The sequence below is a fragment of the Tamandua tetradactyla genome, chromosome 6 (genome assembly GCF_023851605.1).
Source record: "Tamandua tetradactyla isolate mTamTet1 chromosome 6, mTamTet1.pri, whole genome shotgun sequence".
Lineage (NCBI taxonomy): Eukaryota > Metazoa > Chordata > Mammalia > Pilosa > Myrmecophagidae > Tamandua > Tamandua tetradactyla.
Window position 1 is genome coordinate 76,583,219 of NC_135332.1, and position 24,801 is coordinate 76,608,019.

Sequence of the window (24,801 nt, forward strand, 5' to 3'; positions counted from 1 at the left end):
ACAAAATCTAGCACCACTTCTTGGAAAAAGAAAAACACTTAGAACACTGGGAATAGCAGGGAACTTCCTCAGCATGATAAAGGGCATATATGAAAAACCCACAACTACCATCCTACTACATGCTGAAAGTCTGAAAACTCTCCCTCTAATATCTGACACAAGACAAGGATGCCCAGTGTCACTACTCTATTCAACACTCTTAAGAAATTTTAGCCAGAGCAAGTAGGTAAGAAAAAGAAATAAAAGGCACCCAAACTGGAAAGGAAGAAGTAAAATTTTCAATTCTGCAGATGCCATGATCCTGCATTTTAAAAAATCCTGAAAAATCCATAACAAAGCTTCTAGAGCTAATAAATGAATTCAGCAAAGTAGCAGGATACAAGCTCAATAATCAAAAATCAGCAGTGTTTCCATACACAAGCAATGAACAACTGAAAGAAGGAATCAAGAAAAAAAATCCATTTACAATAGCAACTAAAAGAATCAAGTCTTTAGGAATAGATCTTACCAAGGACTTGTACACAGAAACTACAAAACAGTGTTCAAAAAGAATCAAAGAAAACCTAAGTAAATGGAAAGGCATCCCATATTCATGGACTGGAAGACTAAACATTGTTAAGATGTCAATCCTACCCAGAGCAATTTATAGATTCAATGCAATTCCAATGAAAATTCCAACAATCTTCTTTGTAGAAATGGAAACACACATCATCAAATTTATATGGAAGGAGAAGGGGTCCCAAATAGCCAAAGTCATCTTGAAAAAGAAGAATGAAGTTAGAGAACTCACATTTCCTGATCTTAAATTTTACTACAAAGCCACAGTAACTGTGGTGGTTTCAAGTTTTCATGTACCCTAGAAGAGCCATGTTCTTTTAGCCCATTGCTATGGGTACAGACCTATTGTAGGTGGGACCTTTAGGTTAGGTTATGTCAACTGATACGTAACCTGCCTCATTCAGAAGAGTCTTGATCCTCTGGCTGCCGATCTTTATAAGAGGATAAAGGACACAGAGATGAAACCTAGAAAGCTCAGAGAAGCTGAAAGACAAAGACACACCCACAGAAGCTGAGAGAGGGAGTCACTGAAGCCAGAAGCTGAAAGCAATGAAAACCAGTGAAGAAAGAGCAGCAGATGACAGTCACGTTCCTTCACAAGTGAAAAAGGTGTCTCAGATGCCAGCAGCCTTTCTTCAGAGAACATATCATCCTGTTAATGCCTTCATTTGGACATTTTCATGGTCTTTGAACTGTAAATCTGTAAGCTCATAAATCCCCATTGTAAAAGCCAACCTATTTCTGGTATATTGCATTTGGCAGCTTTAACAAATCAAAACAATAATCAAAGCAGCATGGTACTAGCACAAGGATAGACATATAGATCAATGGAACTGAACTGAGAGCTCAGAAATCAACCCTCACATTTATGGCCAACTGATTTTTTGACAAGGGGCAAAGACCACTCAATTAGTCTCTTCAATATATGGTGCTGAGGGAGCTAGTTCTCCATTTGTAAAGGAAAGAGGACCCCTATCTAACACCTTATACAAAAATCAACTCAAAATGGATCAAAAACCTAAATGTAAGAGCCAGAACTATCAAACCCTTAGAAGAAAACATAGGGCAGAAGCTTCAGGATCTCGGATCAGGCAATGGTTTCTTAAACATTAAACCTAAAGCACAAGCTCCAAAAGAAAAAATAGATAAATGGGACTTCATCAAAATTAAAAATGTTTGTGCATCAAAGGACTTTAACATGTAAGCAAAGTGACAACTTAGACAGTGAGAGGAAATATTTGGATATGACATATCTGATGAAGGCTTACTATCCAGAACATATAAATAAATCCTTCAATCTAACAATAAAAAAAGATAAACCACCTAATCAAAAAACAGGCAAAGGGTGGGCCATGGTGGCTCAGCAGGCAGAGTTCTCAACTGTCATGCCAGAGACCCGGGTTCACTTCCTTGTGCCTGCCCAGGCAAAAAAAAAAGGGCAAAACATTTGAGGAGACATTTTTCCAAAGAAGATATGTAAATGACAAATAGCACATGAAAAAATGCTTAACATCATTATCCATCAGGGAAATGTAAATTAAAACCAAAATTAGACCCCATTTCACACTGATTAGCATGGCTACCATTTAAGACAAGAATAATAAATGTTGAAGAGGATGTGGAGAAATAGGAACCCTCATTCATTCCTGCTGGCAATGTAAAATGGTATAGCCACTGTAGAAGACATTTTAGTGACTCCTCAGAAAGTTAAATACAGAATTACCAAATGACCCGGCAATCCTTCTATTAGGTATAGATCCAAAAGAAGTGAAAGAAGGGGCATAAACAGATATTTGTACAACTTCATAGCAACGTTATTCAAAACAGTAAAAAAGATAGAAGCAACTCAAGTGTCCATCAACCAAGGAATGGATAAATAAAATGTGGCATGTAAATAAAATGGAATATTATTCAGCCTTAAAAAGGAGTGAAGTTCTGAGGCATGTTACAACATGGATGAACCCTGAAGACATCATATTAAGCAAAATAAGCCAGACACAAAAGAACGAACACTTATGATCTCACTGATATGAAACAATTAGAATAAGCAAACTCATAGGGTCAGATTCTAGAATATAGGTTACCAGGGAATAGGAAGTTAAGGCTAAAAATACACAGATCTTCTATTTCAAATGATGAAAATATTTTGGCAATGAGTGGTTATGATGGTAGCACAACATTGTGAACATAATTAACTTTTGTTAATTACCTGAATGTGGTTAAAAGGGGAAATGTTAAATTGTGTATAGGGTAATGGAATAAAAAAATTTTTAAGTTCTTGGAACTGCACTACACAAATAGTGAACACTAAGTTAAATCATGGACTACAGTTGATACTGCAATTATAAAAATATGCTTTCATCAATGGTAACAAATGTACCACTCCAAGGCAGAGTGTTACTAATAGGATGGTATGGAAATCTGCATTTCATGTGTGATTATCCTGTAAACCCACAACCTCTATAATAAAAAAAAGAAAGTGTGTCAGATGCAGCCAAAGTAGTGCTTAGAGGGAAATTCATAGCATTGGATGCATATATTAGAGGAGAAAGAAAAGAAATTATCTCCTCTGAATAGCCAATGTCATGGAGACTGTAATCTTAAAAGGATGCTAGGCAGTGAAAACGCATGCATCATCCAAACAGAAAGAGCCAGGGTCACACCTACTGCCACAGGTCAGGAGGTTATGCAGAAGTATGAGGTGGATGGGGCACAAGCAGCATGGTGTTCCATTGCCCTTGGCGATGCAGATGTGGAAGAAGCCACCATTGTCCTAGGCACATGGGTGGGCTGTTGCAGAGACAAAATGGGGTGGGGGGAGGTGGTTCAACCCTGCCGGTCACCTCAGGACTGTAGCCTGGAGGGTGGAGGGGGTGAGGGCCAGCCAAGAACTCATGAGAACTGGCACTCCCTGCATGCCAGGCCCCTGTAGGAGATTCTCCTGCAGCCTACAGAGTATGTTTCTGATAGCGTCTCCATGTTACAGGTGAGAAAATGGAGCCACCATCTGCACCAGCATCACTGCCCAAAACCATCACCCTCTACTGGTCAGCTTTTCTCTCATGGTGGAGTGGGTTGGTGTCCCCCAAAAGATGGGTCTATATCCCATCCAACAGAACCTGGAAGGTGACCTTATCTGAAAGCAGAGCCTTCACAGATATGATTAAGTTAAGGGTTTTGACATGAGATCATTCTGGAGGTAGGACAGGTCCTAAATCCAATGACAAATATTATCAAAATGGACACACAGGACAAATACAGTGAGAAAAGTTCATGCAAAGACAGGGGCAGAAAACAGAATGATGTGAGCTGAAGTCAAGGAACTGCAGGAGCCACCAGAGGCTAGAGGAGGCCAGGATGGGTATCCCTACAGCCAACAGGGGGAATGCAGCCTGGTCAACACCCTCATTTTGGATTTCTGGCCTCTAGAATTCTGAAACAATAAATTTCTGTGGTTTAAGCCATCCAGTCTGTGGTTCTTTGTTCCAATAGCCCCAAGACACTAACACATGTGAAAGTTAGAATAGCAACAGCATCAAGTCCCTGGGGAACTGAGATTTTTCAACTCAATTAACCAAATACAACATCAAGACCTGAATCCTGGGAAGGTGAGGCTAGCAGTTGGGAAGGCAGGCTCACACCCCTCAGGTGACAAAAAATGACATAAACCATGCTACTGCACCCATCTCTACTTCCAAAGAAATGTCACACAGTTGTTCTTCCTCACCCTTAAGGAAATGATATTTTTTTAAATGGCAAAAGTCAGGGTTTAGAGCAGGGGGTAAGCAAAATCCCTCTGTGAAAAGGAAGAAAATCAATATTTTGGGGTTTGTGGGCCAGACCACCTCTTGCATCTACTCATTCTGCCAGCTGCAACACAAAAGCAGCTGCAGACTATACAGTAACACATTGCCATGGCTGTGTCCCAGTAAGACTTTACTTACAAAAACAGGGAACAGTTTGCGTTTGGCCCGTGGGCTATAGAGTGCCCCCTGGTTTGGAGTTTTCTGTGGGACTTTATGGGAAAGCAGGCTGGGTGAGCCACATCCCAACTAAACAGGACAAAACTCAAAGCATCTCCTGCCTGCACTAAAAACAGGGAGACTGAGTGTCACCTTCAATATCTCACATTGGCACCCATGGGGCCATCTTCCAGTTTCCAACCTGATCCCTGCTCAGGAAACATCTTCCTGGTGTTCTGCCCCCTCAGGTCTGAGGAGTTGCTAGTCAGGGCCTCTGGGATTCTGCCGACACCAGCAGGCAGCAGACCTGGGCCTCTGTGGACTCAGCGTTCAAGGTTTTGGTCATTACCAACAACACTGAAGTAGCAGGATACCAGGAAACTAACTTTGCTGAGGACAGGATCAGGGACTGGGAAAATGTGGCCATTCTCACCCATATCATGGGGTGCTTGATTATCCGGAAGCTATTTTCCCAGCATTTTCATTTATCCAGGACCCAGCCAAGAACCCACAAGGACAGAAAACAGACCTCCCAGCAGGAAACACAGATGCAGTCAACTTACTATGTGAGAGTTCAACCCTGACTCAGAGCCAAGAGCCAAAAAGACCTCACTCAGATCATTTGTTCAGAACTCACATATGATTCTATAGAAAAGCCAAGTGGGTAAGACATGGGCTCTGACTGCAATCTAAGTTCCACCATCTTTCTTAGCACAAAACTAAGTAATACCCTTTGTGATGGTTCCATTCTGGGGTCAACGTGGCCAAGCGATGATGCCCAGTTGTCTGGCCAGGCAAGCATTGGCTTGGCTGTTGCTACAAGGATATTTCGTGGCTGGTGGGTAAACTGTAAGGCTGGTGTATTAAATCATCAGTTGACAGCACCTGTGGCTGATTACATCTGCTACCAACTAAGCTGTGTCACCCAGAACAAGACAATCCAATCAGTCGAAGGTTAAGGAAGAAGAGAGACTTTCACTGCTTCTTCAGCCAGCAGGCCTCTCCTGTGGAGTTTGTCCAGATCCTTCATCAGATGCACCAGATTCACAGCCTGCCCGACAGACTGTGGACTCTTCCATTCCCATGACTGCATGAGTCACCTTTATACCTCTCATATTTACAGATCTCTCCTGTTGGCTCTGTTTCTCTAGAGGACCCTGACTAACACACCCTTTCTTAACCTTTCTTTCCTCAGTTGTGAAGGAGGATCATTGTGATATAATATAATAATATCCTGAGCACAGAGCCTGGGTGCAGGAAACTCAAGGTGGGCAGCTGGCCAAAGGTGGGAGGGACAAGGGTAAAACCGAGTCCACGCATTATTCACAACAGCCAAAAGGCGGAATTGAACCAGGGGCCACCACCAGAGGAATGGGAAAAAATGTGGCCAATCCATAAGACAGAACATCGTTCAGCCATAACGAGGAATGTAGTTCTGATACAGGCTATGCCACGGGGCACCCCGAAGACGTGCTGAGGGAAAAAAGCCGGACACAAAAGGGCAGGTTTGTATGATCTCACTTATAAAGTAATGGTGATGGGCGATGGGGGTGGCAGCACGACATTGTGTTTGTACCACCACTGAACTGTACACACGCACATGGTGAGAATGGGAAATTTTGTGCAGTGTGTTACCATAATAAAATGTTTCTATAAAAAATGCTCATCTATCACCGAGGGCAGCAGCTGAGCCAAGAACAAGCCAAGAATCAGGAGAAACTCCGACAAAGAAACAAGGAGAATACAGGGTGAGGGGAGTGAGGGAAGTGGCAAAGTGGGCGGGCAGCCCCTCAGAGCCCAGAAGGTGTGCCGGGACCTCACCTGGATTCTGAGAAAACCTGTGAGTTCTAAGCAAGGCAGGGCAGAGGGGCAGCAGCTGCACCCTGAGAATAGGTGCACATTTTGACAAGCCACCCAGCCACTGGCATGGGGTCTGGAGCAGAGGGGACAAGAGGGGAAACAGCGAGGCCAGGGGAGGACCCCTGCAGGTGGGTGGAGGGGATGAGATGAGGAGGCTGAGACCAGGGATGGTGTGGGGGGAGACAGGGAGACAGTGAGGACAGGGCCAGCCACCTTCCCTGGCAAGGTGGGTAGGAAGAGACTGCCCTGCTCCCTGCTCTATCAGCTCCAAGCACTCAGCAGGCAGCCAATGTGTATTTACCAGATGAGGAGAGAGGAAAAGTGAGAAGACATAGAAACAGGTGGATGCTTTATACACAGACACAGATCAACTTATACATGCACATACATCTATATATGGGGAGAAAGGATGAGAGGGAAACAAGAGGCCCCCACTTGAGATCTGTTCTCCTATGTCTTTTCCTGCATGGTCCTAGCAAGGCTGTGTTGGGCAGAATCCTACAATGCCACCCAAGCTTCCCAAGCACTGTGATAGATAGATAATACCTACCTATCATCTATCACCGAGGGCAGCAGCTGAGCCAGAACAAGCCAAGAATCAGGAGAAACTCAGACAAAGAAACAAGGAGAATACAGGGTGAGGGGAGTGGGGGAAGTGGACAAAGTGGGCGGGCAGCTGCCCTCGGTGATAGATAGGTATTATGCACACATGGCGTGACTGTCACCACACATGCAAATGGAATCATGCTAATGCAAGTAAAGTCACTGACCAGCCGGCTCTGAGTCAATCAAACGGGAGTCCACTCTAGGGGCGGGCCTGATCTAATCAGGGGAGCCCTTTAAGAGCAGAGCAGCTTCTGGCTGGAAGCAGAGGAGGTCAGTGAGACTAGAAGTATGAGAGGGCTGTGACACAAGAGAGGAGCAATGGGGCAAGGAGCTAAGTGACTTCAGCTGGGGGTCAGGAAGAAATGGGTTCCTCAGTCTTACAGCCAACAACCTAAGCAAGCCTGGAGACAGACTCTTGCCCAGAGCCTCCAGCTAAGAATGCAGCCCAGATGACACCCTGATTTAGGATGGGAGACCCTAAGTAGAGAACCAGCTGAGCCACACTTGTGTCTAAAATCCTGCTGTATAGAGCTATAGGAACATAAATGTGTATTGTTTCCAGCCACAAAATCTGTGCTCCCCAGAGGTCTCTTGGAATGCCTGAACATCTCACCCAACTTCAGTGCTGAGACCCTGGCAATGGGAATGAGCTCACCCTCCCAGCAGAGGTCAGGGGTGGGGGTGAGGATGGCACTACCCACTGCCCCAACCCACTTGTCATTCTTCAGGGGGGCTGGGACAGGGCCTCGGTGGGGGTCGCCGAGCTCTGAGCAGATGACCCCTCCCCACCCCCAGCCTTCCCAGCCCCCATGTACAGAACTCCTCTGGGCTAAGCCCCTCCACAGCATGGAGACCAGTGAGGTGGGCGATCCTGCCCTGGATGTGTGTCCACTGGGAGCTGCTGGTCTTCTCCACGTGCTTCACCATCTGCTGTTGCTGCCGGTCAATCCAGCAGAGGTGGCTACCAAGCACGGTCATCCTCCAGGGTCAGGCAGTTGGCTCCTGCAGGCAGGCCGAGGGCTGAGCTGAGTGGCTCACTGCCAGGGCTTAGGGGAGAGGAGACAGGGCACCAGGGAGGCTGGGGCTGGGCAGGGGCCCAGGAGATCCTGCAGGCTGACTGGGGCTGGGCGCTGGGGGCTGGGTCCCTGAAATCAGGAAGTCTGAGGCAAGCATTGGGGTCGCAGCCTGGTCATGGGTCCTGCACGCAGGGCATCTCCCCACCTACCCCATGGGAAAAGCTGGGGGAATCTGGGAACCTTCTCTTGGCACCCAGGGCTCCCATCTAAGGTGGCTGCACATGTGGGCACTGGAAGCACTTCCCAGGCTTGGGACCCAGCTCTAACGCCCATGCTGTGGGGTCATGGGCAGCTCACGCACCCTCTCTGGGCCTAGTCTTCTGCTTCCACCATGTGGGACTCACAGGGACCCACAGTCTGGGAACTCGCCAGGTCAAAGGGATGTAGGACAAGCAGATGGCATGCAGCAGGTCCTTTATGGACCCAGCAGCCACTGCCATTGCCAATAAAAAGGAAGGCCTGGGGTGTTTCTGGAAAGGCCAGACCTGGGGGGCATTAGGGGACCCCAGGGAAGAGCCAGAATGGGTACCTGACAGGTCACAGCTCTTGATGAGCTTCAGGTCAGTGTCCACCCAGAAGAGCCTGCCCAGTGCGTTGTCCACCATGAGGGCCACCAGGCAGATCAGACCCGTGCTGAAAACTTCATGCTCAGTGCTGTCCAGCGCAGCACACTCGATCTTGGCCACTCAGTCCTGCATGTTGGTGAAGTACAGGTACCTGCGGAAGGGGGTTTTGCACAGGGCTGGTCGGATGGGATGTGTGCAAGGCCCAGAAGTCACAACCAACATCTTTCAGACATGGTCTTCCCAGCTGAATGTTGCCTATACCGCTTGACAAAGCCCTGCTTCCCTTCTGCCCTTTCTCTCTGCTAAGGTGGTGCCTTGCCTCCCTGCTTCCCCACGGTGGCTGTGGGACCCCGGAGGCTCCTGATTGGGATGGCAGTTCTAGAGTCCCTCCCGGCTTCTGCCCCCATGCCCCATCCCCTACCCCCGCTTGGAGTTGACAACAATGGCCCTTAGCCTGCCGTGGTCCCCACTCAGCACCACTCCCATGGCCTGGCTGCTCAGCCGGTAGACGCTGATGGTGTTGGTGACCTCGCACGTCCAGAAGAGTGTACAGCTGTAGACATCGATGCTGAGGTCGTAGGGCTACCGGTCAAGATGAAAGACTGTAAAAGAGGAAAGAGACAAAGTTGGCCCCATCTGAGAGCCTGAGGATTTGGGCCTGCTGAGGACCTGGAAGCAGGAGCCAAACTGCCACGGGGGCAGTGAGGGGGGGGTTGGAATCATTCCCATCGGGTCAGCTGTTAAGTGCCTGCCTGGGTTCCGGGCGGGAACAGGGCGGCCTGCAGCTTGTGACAGTTCTGGATACTGAGCCTGAGGTCAGGTTCCCATGTGCCCATGCATCTGCCCAGCCCAGAGGTTCTCCCATCTCCACGCCTCATCATGTATGCCCACAGAATAACTGACAGACAATGAAAGGTCAGCCCGTGGCCACCAGCCCCTTCTCGAACCATCTTCTCCCTTCTGGCTTTCTCAGACTCACACTTTCGGATGAAGAGCCACCAATCTTATGTGGTTTGTTGTATATGTGTGTGTGTGTGTGTGTGTGCATGTGTGAACTTTTAATTTGGAATGACAGGACCCCAGGCATAGAGACAAGAGTGCCACCTCTTCCAGGCCCCTTCCCTGTGGGGTCAGGCGCCATGCTGGTGGAGAGGTTGGGATGGTGAGGGGTGTGGGAGATGACTCCCAACTCCTCTTGGGAACACCTGTGTCTGACAAAGTGGCTCTCAGCACCCACTCTCCCCCTCTCCGCCTTCTTTGGGGTCTCCTGAGAGCTCTGCCCAACCCCAAGATCCCCACTGCATCTCAAGGTGGGGTCCTAGATTTCAAAGCCCACCCTCTGGCTACACCAGGCTGGGGGTCCCAGCCAGAGTGCTCAGAAGCTTCGGGGAAAGGGCTCCCCAATCCCCAGGGCTGTGGCCCCCAGTGCTCTGGGGTGCAGATGCTGTCATCTGCAAAGGAGCCAGGGCCAAAGAGTCAGGGGACCTTTCAGGGAAGCAAAGTGGCCTGCTGTCATGAACAGATTGCAGCACCCTTCCACAGAGCAGAAGCCCGATGTCTTGGTGGGTCTGCTCATTTGTGCCACCTCAAGGCACCCCACTCAGGGTCTCAGAGACCTGACCTCATGCAAAGTGGCCTTGGAGCTCCAGGGCTGCTGCCACCTACAGTTTTGGTGAAAAGCTCCTGGCTCTAAGGTAATGGGGCTAATGTCTCTGCTCCCTCTTCCCATCAAGACTCTGTGGGAATCAGCTTAAGATGATGCTCTCATCACAGGTCATTTTGGACTTTCATCTACCTCTTTACAGCAGTTGAAAAAAAAAGTCTCTAGGAGGGGGCTTGCTCCCCAAAGGAAGACCCCTCCCCTAGGCCCAGCCCCTTTGGTCCCACTGGAAAGGACCCCATCCACTCCCCAATCAGCCTGTGACCTGGCCCCTCTGAGCAGCTGGAAGTGCACTCAGGCATGTGAAAACCCAGCACCAAGGTAAAGGATTGTGCAAATGCTTTTCCACCCTTCTGCAGACTGCGATGTTCACACCCCAAGGTGGTGGGAGCCTCAGCCCCAGCAGCCGTGAGTCTGCTCACCCTGGCACCACTCCTCCCCCAAAAGCATGGCACTCCTGACTGGGGATCCCAGCCGGACACAGGGTGGGAGGCCAGGGAGTAAACGTAGACTCCAGCCAGCCCCGGTCAAAGAATAGGGCCTGAGGCCAGTTATGGGGGTGCAGTCATGAAAACTATCTTAGCAACCTGGGCAGCATGAAGCCCAGGTGTTTCCACAAGCCCAGTTGTTCATGAAGCCCATGAACAACTCCCTGCCCCAGGCACACAGAAATGAGAAGGCCAAGTGGAAACAGCTGGCCTGCTGCATAAAACCCAAGCACTTTTTACAATACTTAGGCTAATGTGAAATTTCTCACCAGAATCCCACTGCACACCACAATCAGTACCCTCCACTCACCAGGTCAAAATCTTGGCCAAATGGAGAAGAATAAACAATGTCAGCCTCCAGCTGGAAGGTCAGAGTTTGGGGGGGGGGTGCAGGCAATGCCTCTGAAACAGGATAAAGCAGGAACCACCTAAAGGTGGGGGTGCACACAGAGCTTTCGGCCAGACTCAGGGAGGAGCTGTTCTCTGAACCAAGTAGAAACCCAGATGCTATTCCTGAAGGGCTTTTGCTTCAAAGTCTGTCTGCCCACTCAGGCTGGACACCATAAAAGAAGGTCTCTTTTAAAGCAATTTGCCCACTAGCTTTCTCAGCAGGGAAGCCACAATCTGTCAATTAACACTTCCTGCTGTCCAAAGGACTGAAGTGCCTGTCAGCTCTGCAGGGAGAGATGAAAGAAGTCCATCCCCACCATTTCCACCCCAACTTGCTCACTGGGAGAGGATTATGGGGGTGCCCTGGAGAGAGAAGCCAGAGTGGAGGAACAGCTGTGGATTTCAGCTCAGTTGACTTCTATCATCAAACAAGGGCAGAGACCTCACGTTATGACATAATAACTATGAATATTCCTGGTGACATATCCTGCTGAAAGGCCTGTCCTGCCCGTACCCAGCTCAGTGAGCTCAGCAGCAGAATCAACTCAATGGACATAGAAAGTCATCTGAAAGTCTCAACCAATGAAACAAGCATGTCTCTATATCTCTGTGATATAAGACACCAAATCCCACTATAACCCTGCACTCATCTTTTTCAATGAGGAGACCCTCTGCTTCTGCAGCTTTGTAACACATCTTTGGGAGATGGCCACGTGGTCACGCCTGCCTGAAAGCTCCATGCTAATGGCACTGCCATTTTCCACCTTGCCAGGTCACAGATGGTCTGAATATGCAGCCCCAAGGCTGCCTTCAACATTGTTTCTGGAAAGTCACACAAACATAACATTGAAAAATACAGTCGTACCACTATAATGCTCATTATGAAATTTGTTCCAACAAATTGAGAGATCAGAGAACAACCCGAGCGTGATCCAAGCTCTGTGTTTGCTTATGTGCAATTTCACCCAATGACAGGTGAGTGCAGAAACCACTCTCAGCTGCACCCATCTGCAGAAGGAAACAAATGCACACTCCAGCACCTTCTAGCTCCCTCAGCTGAGCCACACACCTTGAGCTCACAGGGGGCTATGCTTTCCATCCAATTTTAGATCACCCTCCTTCCAGTGCTTGTCAATAATTAACAAGCTGCAGCCTTCCCAATACCTACATCCACAAGCAAATGTCAGAACTTTTCCAGCTGAAGCATATCTATGGCAGGGTTTATACTGATATGTATGTTGTTGCAGTATTTGGTTACATAATCACTGTGCGAGTGTAAAACTGTGCTCCTCCATTACTTATATTCCACCTTTTGTGTTACGTCTCACTGACAAGTTGAGTGCAATGCTCCTAAGCCCATTTCCTCCATAAGCCCTATTGTTTTCATGATTTTTACATGATGTTGTGATTTTTACGAACACACATACTGCATTTATAGCAAAATTGACTGCCCGATTCCTATGAAGTGAAGAATAAATCCAGAGCAATCAATACCAATTATTTCCCACAAACCACAAAAACACTGCACAGGGACCAAAAAAAAAAAAAATTAAGGTTGTTCCCACCCCTTTCTCAGCTCCAGGCTAAAGCCAATGTGAACTCCAGTTCCAGTTCCCATGCAATCACAGTCTGGGAGGTTTGCACTGCTTGGCCTCACACCTCATGATAAGATCTCAGGGAGCCCACACCATTATTTACCCAAGGCTGGGTGCCACAGGATGCATGCAAGGAAGCTGCCCAGGTGAGCAGCATAGGGAGAACTCAGCCACACCCACTGTCAGGTACACTTGCCTGGTTCCCATCGTCCTTGGCACACTTGATGTTCTGGCGCCTGTTCACCCAGTAGATGAACTTGTCCAGAGGGTCATAGCTGGTAGACTTGACATTTCTCAGCCTGTGCAGTTACAGGAAGAGGTCTGGGCTGTGCTGGTCATCGGGGATCATGCAGCTGATGGCACATTTCTGACTGAACAGCAAGAAAGTGGTGGGTGCTAGAGAGAGGCAAAGACAAGGGGCTGAGCAGGAGCCCTGCCCAACCATCCATGTAAACCTAGAAATCCCCAGCAGGGAAGTGCCTCCTGACCTCAGCTCCCAGACTTGGAAGCAGGCACTTACAGCTGCAGTTGTGGCCACTGGGGTCCAGGATGTAGTGTGAGGCACAGCTACAGCAGTAGCAACCAGGGATGGTGAGGCACAGCTGCCCGCACTGCCCGTTGTTGTGCATGCAGTCGTTGAGGCCGTCCTGGCAGGAGTAGAACACCAGGATGTCCATCACGAAGTCCAGGTGGGCCTGATGAGGATGCAGCTGCAGCCACTGGCCTTGTCGGCCTGCTCAATGCTGTGCAGGTTCCAGTCCATCCGTAGATGTAGTCACTGTACTGCATCAGGCCAAAGGGGTACAGGAGGTCATCAGCAATCACAACCCGCTCCTGACCTGGGTGGGGACATGGGGCATGGGGTCAGTGTCGGGGAGCCAGTCCCCAGAGCTGGGGACACCCTGATGGGCACATGGGTCCAAACTCCCAGCCTGGCACCCTGAGGCAAAACCACTGGGTGCCCAAAGCCTTTGAAAAACTGGGGGTTGCTACAGAAGCAGAGCAGCTAACCCCAAGGAGGCTGAGGTCTGGATGGGAAGGGGGCATGATGGAGCCTCCTGCAAGGGGGCAGTTGCTGGAAGACTTGCCCCCCTCCATGTTGGTCACAGCTGCACAGATTAGGTTTATGCCTTCATTATCATGCATATATAAGTCTGTGCAAGCAAAACTTCTTGCATTTGTCCACTTATGACCTTTATATGTTGTTCCTCGACACAAATTCTTAAATACAGCTGTTAAAAAAATTGCCGTGTCAACATCGTGGCTGCCAAATGGGTGAACCTTTTTTTTTAAAGCTGGTCTCCTCCCTTTTTTTTTTTGGTCTCGAGAAGTTGTTGGTTTACAGAAAAATCATGCATACGATACACATTTCAAAATCGGTATTTGTAAGTGTGTCCTCACAGGCTTGTAAAAAATAGTCAGTGCAAGCATGTAGGGAAAGGACTCAGAATCCTGGCACAAAGGAAGTGTTCAGTAAAGGCCACACGGTGGGCAGAATTCATCCCCCCAGAGATGTGTATGGCATAATCCTGGAACCTGTGAGTAAGTCACCTGACACAGCCAAAGGGGCTTTGCAGAAATGATTAATGATTAAGTTTGGATTTTGGGATGGGGAGATTAATTTTGGATTATCCAGGTGGATGTAACCACAAGGGTCCTCAGAAGAGGAGGGTCAGAGTCAAAGAAAGAGTGGGAGAGGCAACAGCTGGCTTTTAAGATAAAGCAAGATGCCAGGCGGGAGCCAAGGACTGCAGGTGGCTTCTAGAAGCTGGAAAAGGCAAAGGAACAGGCTTCCCCCTGGAGCCTCAGAATTAACACAGCCTGCTGCCTCTTGATTTGAATCCCATGAGTCCCATTTCAGGTCTCTGGCCTACAGAATGACAAGAGGAAGAGTTGGTGTAGCTTTAAGTCATTAAGTTCGTGGCAATATGTTACAGCAATGATAGGAAGTGCACATGGGCTGACTCTGACATGTTGTACTGCCAGGATGCAATCCCAAGGAACTAACCCCAAATATGATGAAGTTGAATATCCCACCCAGTGCTGTCACTGTGGAATGCTGGCAACGCTGTACATGCCAGCCACTGATGAGGTCAACTGTGGGGCAGCTGCAGGAGCTGAGTACACGTTTGTGCATCTTCTGTGCACAAGGCTGCATGTCAGGGATGCTTTGGAGAGCAGGGCCCGGGTCCGAGCCAAGCAGGCCAGTGTGCCATTAAAAATGTTGCCAATGGGAGAGTGGGAATGGGAGAGGGAACGTGGAGGGGCTCAGGGCCCTGACAGGATCTGCCCCTTGACCCGGGCATGGTTCCAGGGTCTTTGGTTATCAAACACTATGTGTGCATTGAACTGTTCTCCACCTTTGTTCCATTTCATCACAAAAATGGTCCCATGAAAACATATTAATGACATATTAACATATGTGGTAATAAAAGAAAGCAGAGTAAAAATTTATGGGTGGTATGATTTAAAATCATTTTCTAAATTGAAAAAGTAGAACATTTTAAAGATTTTGTTAAACATCAGAAAGTTTAAAAATGAAAGATACTGATTTAAAAAATTATTTCTATAGTACTTGGAGACCAGAAAGAAATATGGCAAAGTATGAACACTGGTTATCACTGAGTGGTGAAATTATGGATAAATTATTACTTTTCTTCCTATTTTTCTGTATTTTTAGAAATGTTCTAAGTGGATTACTTTACTATGGGAACAAAAAAGTTGACAAATGGAGCTGCTTCCCGACTGCCTCCATCTAACATAAGTCAGGACCTGGGTGGTTTTCCAACGACAACTGTCACTACAGCTACACACTCAGAGGTACTTCCTGCATGCCAGGCACTGTTGAGGAATCTTTATGTGCATGGTCTCATTTAGTTCTCACAACCACCCTATGAAGGAGGTCCTGTTATTAGGAAGAAACTGAGGCACAGAAAGCTTAAGTAACTTGGCTGAAGTCACACGACCAGTAGCAGTGGGGCCAGGCTCATGACCAGGCTCTGAAATCATGTTCCAGTGCAGCTCTAACCATGTCAGGCACCGTAACTCACCCACCGTCCCCATGGCAATGAGCCCAGCCAGCACATTCAAGGGGTCAGTCAACTGCTGTGGAATGAAATGGAAAGAATGCCACAGCCAAGAGATGGCCAGGCCCAAACATACAAGGCCACCTGAATTTGGAGGGGCCAGACAACTTTTCAGGGTTCTCATCTGAGGCCATCCTCATTCTGGGGTAAACAGGGAACTCAATCATTTCAGGTGACCAGAGCTACACTACGGTCTGTTTCTCATTGGGTATTGGCTCTGAGAAAAGTTGATGACACACAGATCACCAGGGAGTGGGATGGTTGTCTTGAAGACACATACAAACTCTGCCATGGGCCTTGAAATCAGGACAGTCTGGCACTCAGACAGGGCCTATGGTGGGGCAGCTCACCCCAAGTGGAAATCAGGACTCTGGGGTTCTAACTCCAGCTCTCCCCACTGAGCACTTGAGACAAGCCATTCAGCCCAGCTACACCTCAGTTTTCTCATCTGTCAAATGGGCATAATCCTGCCACACCTTCCCCAGATGGCCACAGCATGATTTGAAAAGAAGCAACTTCTCTCCTGCTTACTGAAGGGCTCCATGGCAAACGGGTGGCTCTTGGAGGCTCTATCAGACCCTGGTAACAATCCACCAGCCCAGGACCCATGAAGAACCTCCAGTCCAGAAGCAGGAACAAAGCAATGGGCTGCCTGTCAGGCCCTCACGGTGCACCTCAACCAGTCACACCCTCTCTTCCTCCACCCTGCCCAGGAGCCCAGGCCCTAAGCCCATGGTCACTGCAGCCCCGTCTGACCTTGCACTCTCCCAGCTGGAGTCACTTGACCACTTGCCCAAGGCATCACCGAGGACAAATAACATAGCCCACATGCTAGCATATACTCTAGAATCAGCATGTTCTGGGTTCAAATCTAGCCCCCACTGCTGGGGGTACATGGGACAAGGATTGCTTTTTAACTTCCCTGAGCCTCACTTTCCTCATTTATAACAGAAGTGATTCCACCTAACTGCAGGATGTGGTCTGAGTGACCCAGCACAGAGCAGGGGCTACGGGCAGGCTGGTGGCTGAGTGCAGGCCTTGCCATCTGAGCAGTGCACCACGACTCAGCAGCTCTGTGACCTTGGGTAAGTCACATGACCTCCATGGGCCTTGGTCTCCCCATAACACATACCACTACTTATGCCACATGGCCGTGGGAGGATCTAATGGGAGCACCCCCGTGCAGGGCCTGGTGGGGACCTAGTGCACAGGAAATGGCAGCAAAAAGGGGTGACCCCCAGGAGAGCAGGGGGCCCCCACATCTCCTGAGGGGCACACTGAGCACTTGTCATTCAGTCCACCTATGCCTCAGCTTCCTCGCCTGTAAAATGGGCACAATGTCACACCTTCTCCAGATGGCCACAGCATGACATGAGAAGAAGCATATTCTTTCCAGACTACTCTGCGACCCCACAGGCCCCTCCAGCCTGTAGGCCCCACCTGGTTCCTCACCCAGCATGTTGGATGACTTGATCATGTTGGTGTCCAGGTAGGTCCAGTAGATGCACTGGTTGGCACAGTCGATGGTGAGGTCATTGGCCTGGCCCACCTTGTCCACCAGCGTCATGCAACTGGTCCCATCCATGAAGGTCCACACGATCCTCGGATTGCTGCTTCACTCGGTCCAGTAGATGTAGCTGGAGCAGAACCGGGGAAGGGCAGGGCACATGCTGGTGAGTCCAAACTTGCCAAGGCCAGGGGGCAGTAGTGCCAGGGCCAGGCGTCTTGGTCTCAGGCAGGCCTCCTGGTCCCTGCCAACACCCCTCTGGGCAGGGGGACGGATGAGACACTGCTGAGCACCCCCCCATCCCCACCCCCATCCCAGAACATATGAGGTGTCTCCCCTGGGGGATTCTAACTGTGGGACCCGGGACTGGAACACAGCTGCCTCCCCCCAGGACTTCTCCTTCCCTTTTCCTCAGCAGATGTAGGGAAGGAAACTCACAACTTCCTTCCAGAAATGTGCAAGCCTAACGTACCCACTCACTGCCCCCAGAGGACCCCCAGAACCATCCTGGTAGGACAGGATCATCCTCGCTGCCCTCACAGGGCCTGGGGTTTGTGGGGTCTGGGGCACCCCACACACATCACAGGTGCTTTACAGGGTGGGCACTATGCCCAAGGGACAGAAAAGGAAATGGGTCCAGAGAGAGACACCAACCAAGTGCTACCAGTCCCAGGATGCAGGCAGGCCCTCACACCTGGTGAGAGGTCTGTAAGCCATAGCTAGCGGCCTGTGAGAAGTAGCCCAAAGTTCGAAGACTCCAAAGCCGGCCCTGAGACCAAGTCGGTGCAAGGAAAGGGGGGTGGGTGAGGCCCGAGTCAGGGCTTCTTGCCCCACACTGCCCTGACTGGCCATGTGGCCCTGGATAAGTCACTTGGTTTCTCAGAGCCTCAGTTTCCACGTCTATAAAATCAGGGACAAAAATGCCTACCCCTTGCAGCTTCCTGGACTGCGGATGAGGTGACACCCATGAGCCCCCAGCTCGGTGCCTCGTGTGCATTACTTCCTCTGGGAGACAGACCAGATGACTACCAAGGGGGGGCCTACTAAGACTAGTGGTGGTCAGGAGGACCCCACCCCAGAGCTGGACACCCCCACACAGGGCAGGTAGCCCACCCCCTGGGTTGCATTGCTGTGGTCAGACTGGCAGAATCTGGTCAGGTCAGGCACAGAGAGTAGGGAGGTGGGGGGCTGGGGAGGTGGGAAAGACAGGGAGGTGGGGAAGGCAGGGAGGTGGGGGGCCAGAGGGGTGGAGGGATAGGGAGGTGGGGAGGGCAGGGAGGTGGGGGCATAGGGAGCTGGGGGGCCAGGGGTTGGGGGGCCAGAGAGATGGGGGCCCAGGGATGTTGGGGGAAAGGGAGGTGGGTGAGGCAGGGAGGTGGGGGGGCCCAAGGGGGTGGGGGGTCAGGGGGCCAGGGAGGTGGGGGCCGAGGGAGATGTGAGACCCAGAGATGTGGGAACCAGGGATAACACTCATGCAGGATAGAAATCCACTTACCCCATGGGGGGAAGCAGGGCTAACAACCTGGGGTTGTCCAGGTCCCTCCACATGAGGACATGTCAGAACTGTCCGTCCAGCCGGGCCACCTTGATCCTTTTGGTGCCAGTGTCGGCCCAGGAGACGTTCTTGCCCATCCAGTCGACAGCCATGCCTTCTGGGTAGTGGAGGCCAAATTCGATCACGTGCTCCACCGAGATTCCATTCGTGAAGGCCCAGCTGATGGTCGGGAGCGGGGAGAGGGAAGGGCCACTTTAGGAACCAGAGCCTTGCCAGGGTCTGGCTGGACATGCTCAGTCCCCGGAGTAACCTCTGGGCACTCCGGGGACCAGGTCATCAGCACCAGAGAGCTTTCAGTGGACCCATGAAATGCAGCAAAATACAAGGCTTTTAGAAAAACAATTTGGCTTTAAAATCCGTTGTTCCCTTTCATTCAGTAATCTTCCTTCTGATATTTTATTGCACAGGGCTGATGAAAATACAAAAATTAAGGAACTACTGAACATATCAAAACAACTTTTATGCACAGGGATATTTAATACAGTGGGACTGTCTGCAGCTGGGTAAAACTGTACACAACCTGACTTTATAATAAGGGAACAGTGAAATAAAATGGAATCTCCGTGTGGTACAATATATCACACATTTAAAAATTACAAGTTTGTCTTAACCCCACAAAGGATAGGTCAAGCCTACTTAAAATTAGGCCTACGAGTCATGCTCAAGAGAACTTCATTTGTTACTCAGATGTGGCCTCTCTCTTCAGCCAACACAACAAGCAAACTCACTGCCCTCCCCCTGTCTATGTGGGACATGACTCCTAGGAGTGTAAACCTGCCTGGCAACATAGGACAGAAATCCTAGAATGAGCTGAGACACAGCATCAAGGGATTGAGAAAACCTTCTTGACCAAAAGGGGGAAGAACGAAATGAGACAAAATAAAGTATCAATGGCTGAGAGATTCCAGAGTCGAGAGGTTATCCTGGAGGTTATTCTTACACATTAAATAGATATCACCTTGTTAGTCAAGATGTAATGGAGAGGATGGAAGGAACTGCCTGAAAATGTAGAGCTGTGTTCCAGTAGCCATGTTTCTTGAAGATGATTGTATAATGATATAGCCTTCACAACATGACTGTGTGATTGTGAAAGCCTTGTGTCTGATGCTCCTTTTATCTACCTTATCAACAGATGAGTAAAACATATGGGATAAAAATAAATAATAGGGGGAACAAATGCTAAAATAAATTTAGATTGAAATGCTAGTGATTGATGAAATGGAGGGGTAAAGGGGATGGTATGTATGAATTTTTTTCTGTTGTCTTTTTATTTCTTTTTCTGAATTGATGCAAATGTTCTAAGAAATGATCATGATGATGAATATGCAACTACATGATGATATTGTGAATTACTGATTATATATGTAGAAGGGAATGATCATAAGTTAAGAATATTTGTGTTTGTTATTTTTTTAAATTAAAAATAATAATAAAAATAATTTACAAGTTTGCAATACCTTAAGAGAATACCCATTATAACAATAAGTGAAAAAACCAGGACATGGGATTCTATGTAACATCTGATTATGGCAATGGGAAATCACAAAAAAGACATGGAGGAAAAATCCACTGAAATGGTGGCAGAAGTTGACCCTGTTTGGAGGGCGTAAGGGTGATTTGCATTCCTTCTTTCTGACTTTCCATGTATTTCCCTTTTTCTACCATGAACCCCTGTGACTGAAATTCAGAAAAAAATCCTTAAAAGATACATAACATGAATGGTAGAATAAAAGGCATATGAGTAAGCTGTTTCAGTTGTCCAATACTTTAGAACAGGGTCAGCAGACTTTCTCTGTAAAGGAGCAGATGGTAAATATCTTAGGATTGGCGAATTATACAATAGCCGCTGTCATGACTCAGTTCAGCAGCACAAAAGCAGCTGTAGATGATACATAAATGAATGGGCGTAGCTATTCCAATATAAAATTTTAGATATAAAAGTCAGAAAAGTTGGCCCCAGACTAGCTCGCCAAACACTGCTTTAGAAGATGAAAAAGCCTCTGCCTGCCTTTTTCCAGATATTTCTCTCTGCACCATGACTGAAGAGAGAGTCTGCCAAGCAGATGGCTACTAGGGCAGATGCAGGAGGGAGGAGCCCAAAGATGATGACAATTTGTAACAAACACGCAGAGACTCTCGAAGAGCCCATCTGTGCATCTGTTGGATCCCTATCACTTTATTAAAATGGCTCACCAATACTTCATGAGCCTGAACAGACCTACGATAAATATGACAGTTCTTTTAAAAACGTAGCTCTGGAGCAGTCATGATCTGCAGCCACGGCCATGAGGAACGTTCATCTGGCCCTCAGGGGCCCTACCTTCAGGCTGACATCTGTCCAGTAGATGTGGTTGTTGGCGGTGTTGAAGTCGAGCACAGAGGCCTCCTTGATGCCGGTCCGTGGGGTGGCCACATCGTTGCCGCTGGTCTCAGGGAGATGCAGTGGATGGTGGCTCTGCTACTGAACACCAGGAAGGCCTCGGGGATGACGCAGGTCTTCACGTTGCCCAGCAGCTTCAGGCTGATGGGGCAGTCGCACTTGGTCACGTGCAGCAGGAAGAACACAGGTGACTGCAGCCACCATTCCTCTCCACACATGGGTTGGTCCCTGGGGGGGGGGATACACCAGCACTAAAGAGCAGCGGGCAGCTAAGACAGGGTCACCTGCAGCCTGCTGTCAGGCCTGGTCATACTGTGGCTGGGTGTCAGATGTGGAGGGTGGGTGCTAAAAGCCCCATGATGGGTTGGAGAACCGAGGCCCTCGCCCTGTTAGGCCCATGGCTGGCTCTGACCAGACCATGCCAGGTACTGGGCACAAGTCCACCTGTCAGAAGTTTTTACGTACTCCACCCCCACAGGACCTCGGAGGCAGGGCCTAGGTTCATCCCCCTTTTCAGCAGAGGGAACTACAACACAGAGAGGTTGTTCAGGGCCACACAGAGAGGAAGCAGCTCAGCAGGAAGATGTTTCCTAGAGGTCCAGCCTCCTGGTCTCCAGTTCCAGTCACCAAGGGATGCAACAATGCCTCAAGGCATTTACAGGACAAGTTGCCTCCTTCCAGGGCCTCAATCCCTCCCTGCTAACTGGATTGGCTCTGGAGATTCCTGTCCAGTTGCTCCCCTCAATTTGTCCACACTGGAAACACACATCTTCCCGAGACAATCAGAGGTGCCCCTTTCACTAAAGCAAGCGGTACTTAGCATGTCCATTTATTTTTGGCCAGCCTGTTAATCTTGCTCATCTCCTGCAGCACTGTTAAAACTGTCTTTAATTTAGTCTTATGTATTTAAGCTATAAAAAGAATCCTTTTTCCCATCTCCCTCTGCAAATCCTGGGATCCAAGAGAAAAAAGGGAGCAAGGAATGAACTCAATTTCTCAATGTGAAATCACAACCCCCAAGGATACATCCTTTTATCTTTGGGGCTTTTATTTATTCTTTTTTTAAAAAGAATCAATCATAGTTGGACCCCACTTAGCAGAATGGATAGCAAATTTGTTTTGAAAAATGGGTGGTGAAAGATTATTCCATCATCTTTGCTTTGAGACTAAAAGCCTCTGCCCATCACATAGATATCACCTTTTCAGTTAAGGTGTAACAGAGAGGCTGGAGGGAAGTGCCTGAAAATGTAGCGCTGTGTTCCAGTAGCCATGTTTCTTGAAGATGAATATATAATAATATAGCTTTCACATTGTGACTGTGTGATTGTGAAAACCTTGCGTCTGATGCTCCTTTTATCTACCTTATCAAAACATGAGTAAAACGTATGGAATAAAAAAATATTTGGGGGAACAAACGTTAAAATAAATTTAGATTCAAATGCTAGTGATCAATGAAAGGGAGGGGTAAGGGGTATGGTATGGATGAATTTTTTTCTGTTTTATTTTTATTTTTATTTTTTCTGAGTGGATGCAAATGTTCTAAGAAAAAGACATTACAGCCATTCTGCCTGGGTTTCAATCTTAGTTCTGTCACTTTCTGTTTGCCATTGATCAAGTTACCTGACCTTTGTGTTCTTCAATTTTCTCAACTAAAAAACGGGGATAAGTGACTGCCACTGACCTCAGGGCAATGGGTCTTTGAGGATGCGATTAAATCAAGAAGAGGCCAAACTGGACCAGGATGAGTGCTGATCCCATGTGACTGCTGTTCTTACAAGAAAAGAAAATGTGGACACAGAACATCGGGAAGAAGATCATGTGAAGATGGAGGAGGCAGGGATCAGAGTAACACATCTATAAGCCACAGAATGTTAAGGATTGCCAGCAAACAGCAGAAGCTTGAAGAGGCAAGAAAAGATTTTCCTCTATGGGTTCTAGATGGAGCATGACCTGCTGACACTTTGATTTCACACTTCTACCATCTAGACCTGTCAGAAGAAATTTCTCTTGTTTTATGCAAAAAAATTTTTTAAAGCCTGTCACCAGTGACCCTGAAACACAAGGTGCTCCCCCAGGTCACCCCATCCTGCCCCACCTTTAGGAGTACACTCAAGCTGTCTCCTTTGCTGAGCAATCCTCTGCCTGGAGAAACCCACCCTCTACTGTTCCCCAAGTTAAAGTTCAAGTTACTTCCTTATATTGTAAAGGCAAACATTCCTCTAATGGGGGATTGGGGCCATCAAATGCATATCAGAGCCAAGGAAGGGGTGTCTTGCCCACTAGACTGTGAGCACCTTGGGTCTTCTGCATTAATTCATCTTTCATTCATTCATTCCTTCAACAAAGAATTACTGAGTTCCCATGATGTGGGAGCTGCAGATTCTTGTGGAATACAGTCCCTGCCTTCCTGGAGTTCAGTTCCATCTCCCCACCCCACAGGACCCAGATCTCCCCAGTGTAGCCAAATGATCTGAATTTTGTATCCTTTTCATAAAGAGACATGCGATTCTGTTAAACAAGTAACTCCCACAAGAGTTTTTGGGCACATCCTGTCTTTCAGATGAAAGGCGTGGGTCTGGGGGTCCAAGTCTAGCCATTGTGGATAGCAATCACAGGAGAGCCCAGTGGTGAGGCTGGGACAGAGGTCAGGACAGACCTGCGTGGGGGCCTGAGCTCAGCCATCAGCTGTGTGTCCAGGCCTGTCTCCAAGGGCTTATTAAATGGGGTAACCACTGCACTTAGCATAAAGGCCTGCTCTGAGGAAGTTAGAGCACGGCACTAGGCCGGAGGTGTGGGACACAGTAGGCAACCACCAATGTTAGCCTTATATAAATTACATTGCTCTTATTTCAATTTTAAGCAATAGCCCCAGTCAATAGGCACAACCCCATCAATACCCCTGGCCAACAGATCACCCTGGCCCACTGCTGTCTTTAACTAGACATTGTTACTATTTCCTCTCCTAGCTATCCCTTCTCCTCCCAGTCCCTGATACAGAACACCCCCAGGCTGGCCTCTTGAGCCCCAGGTCGGGCCCCACCTGGGCCACCCATAAGCCCGTCACTTCTTCCTTCCCCAGCAGCTGCCCAAGACTCACCCATGACTTTGACCACGTTCACCACTTTGAGTCCCATCAGGTCAGGCAGCTAGTCTATGATGACGTCTCGGCTTGCCTTGATCTTGTGCACCTGCTCGATGCTTCTCCTCTGACAGTCAGTCAAGTAGAGGAAGTAGCCCAGCAGGGTGAACCCGAACATGTGTGGGAGCTTGTCCTCCAGGAGGGTCTGCCTCTTTGTCCCATTGACGTTGATCACCTGTGAGATGGGGAGACATGGCTCTGGTCCAGCTGGGGTCACTCCAAAGAGAGCCTCCCTGGAAGTGGCCTGGGGCCTGAGCAGCCTGCAGCAGGAAGGTTTCAGTTCCCAGGGCCTCACTTTCACCTGTATTTTGCCAGGCTACTGACATTTTTGTTATGATGCCTGTCATCTCGGCTGACAGAGTAGCAATGGCAA

The 24,801-nt window shown here is 48.6% G+C and overlaps 1 pseudogene across 1 annotated transcript in view; it reads right to left on the reverse strand.

The window, feature by feature from the left end:
• Nucleotides 1-24,801, reverse strand: part of LOC143686717 (low-density lipoprotein receptor-related protein 5-like) — a 58,560-nt pseudogene continuing 33,759 nt past the window's right edge. The window contains exons 4-12 of the transcript XR_013177270.1: nt 24,387-24,603; nt 21,231-21,517; nt 18,850-19,077; nt 17,300-17,484; nt 13,282-13,600; nt 12,952-13,157; nt 9,050-9,297; nt 8,592-8,779; nt 1-7,988 (exon numbers count right to left, since the gene is read on the reverse strand). The product of XR_013177270.1 is annotated as a low-density lipoprotein receptor-related protein 5-like (transcript). The remainder of the gene's footprint in view (nt 7,989-8,591; nt 8,780-9,049; nt 9,298-12,951; nt 13,158-13,281; nt 13,601-17,299; nt 17,485-18,849; nt 19,078-21,230; nt 21,518-24,386; nt 24,604-24,801) is intronic.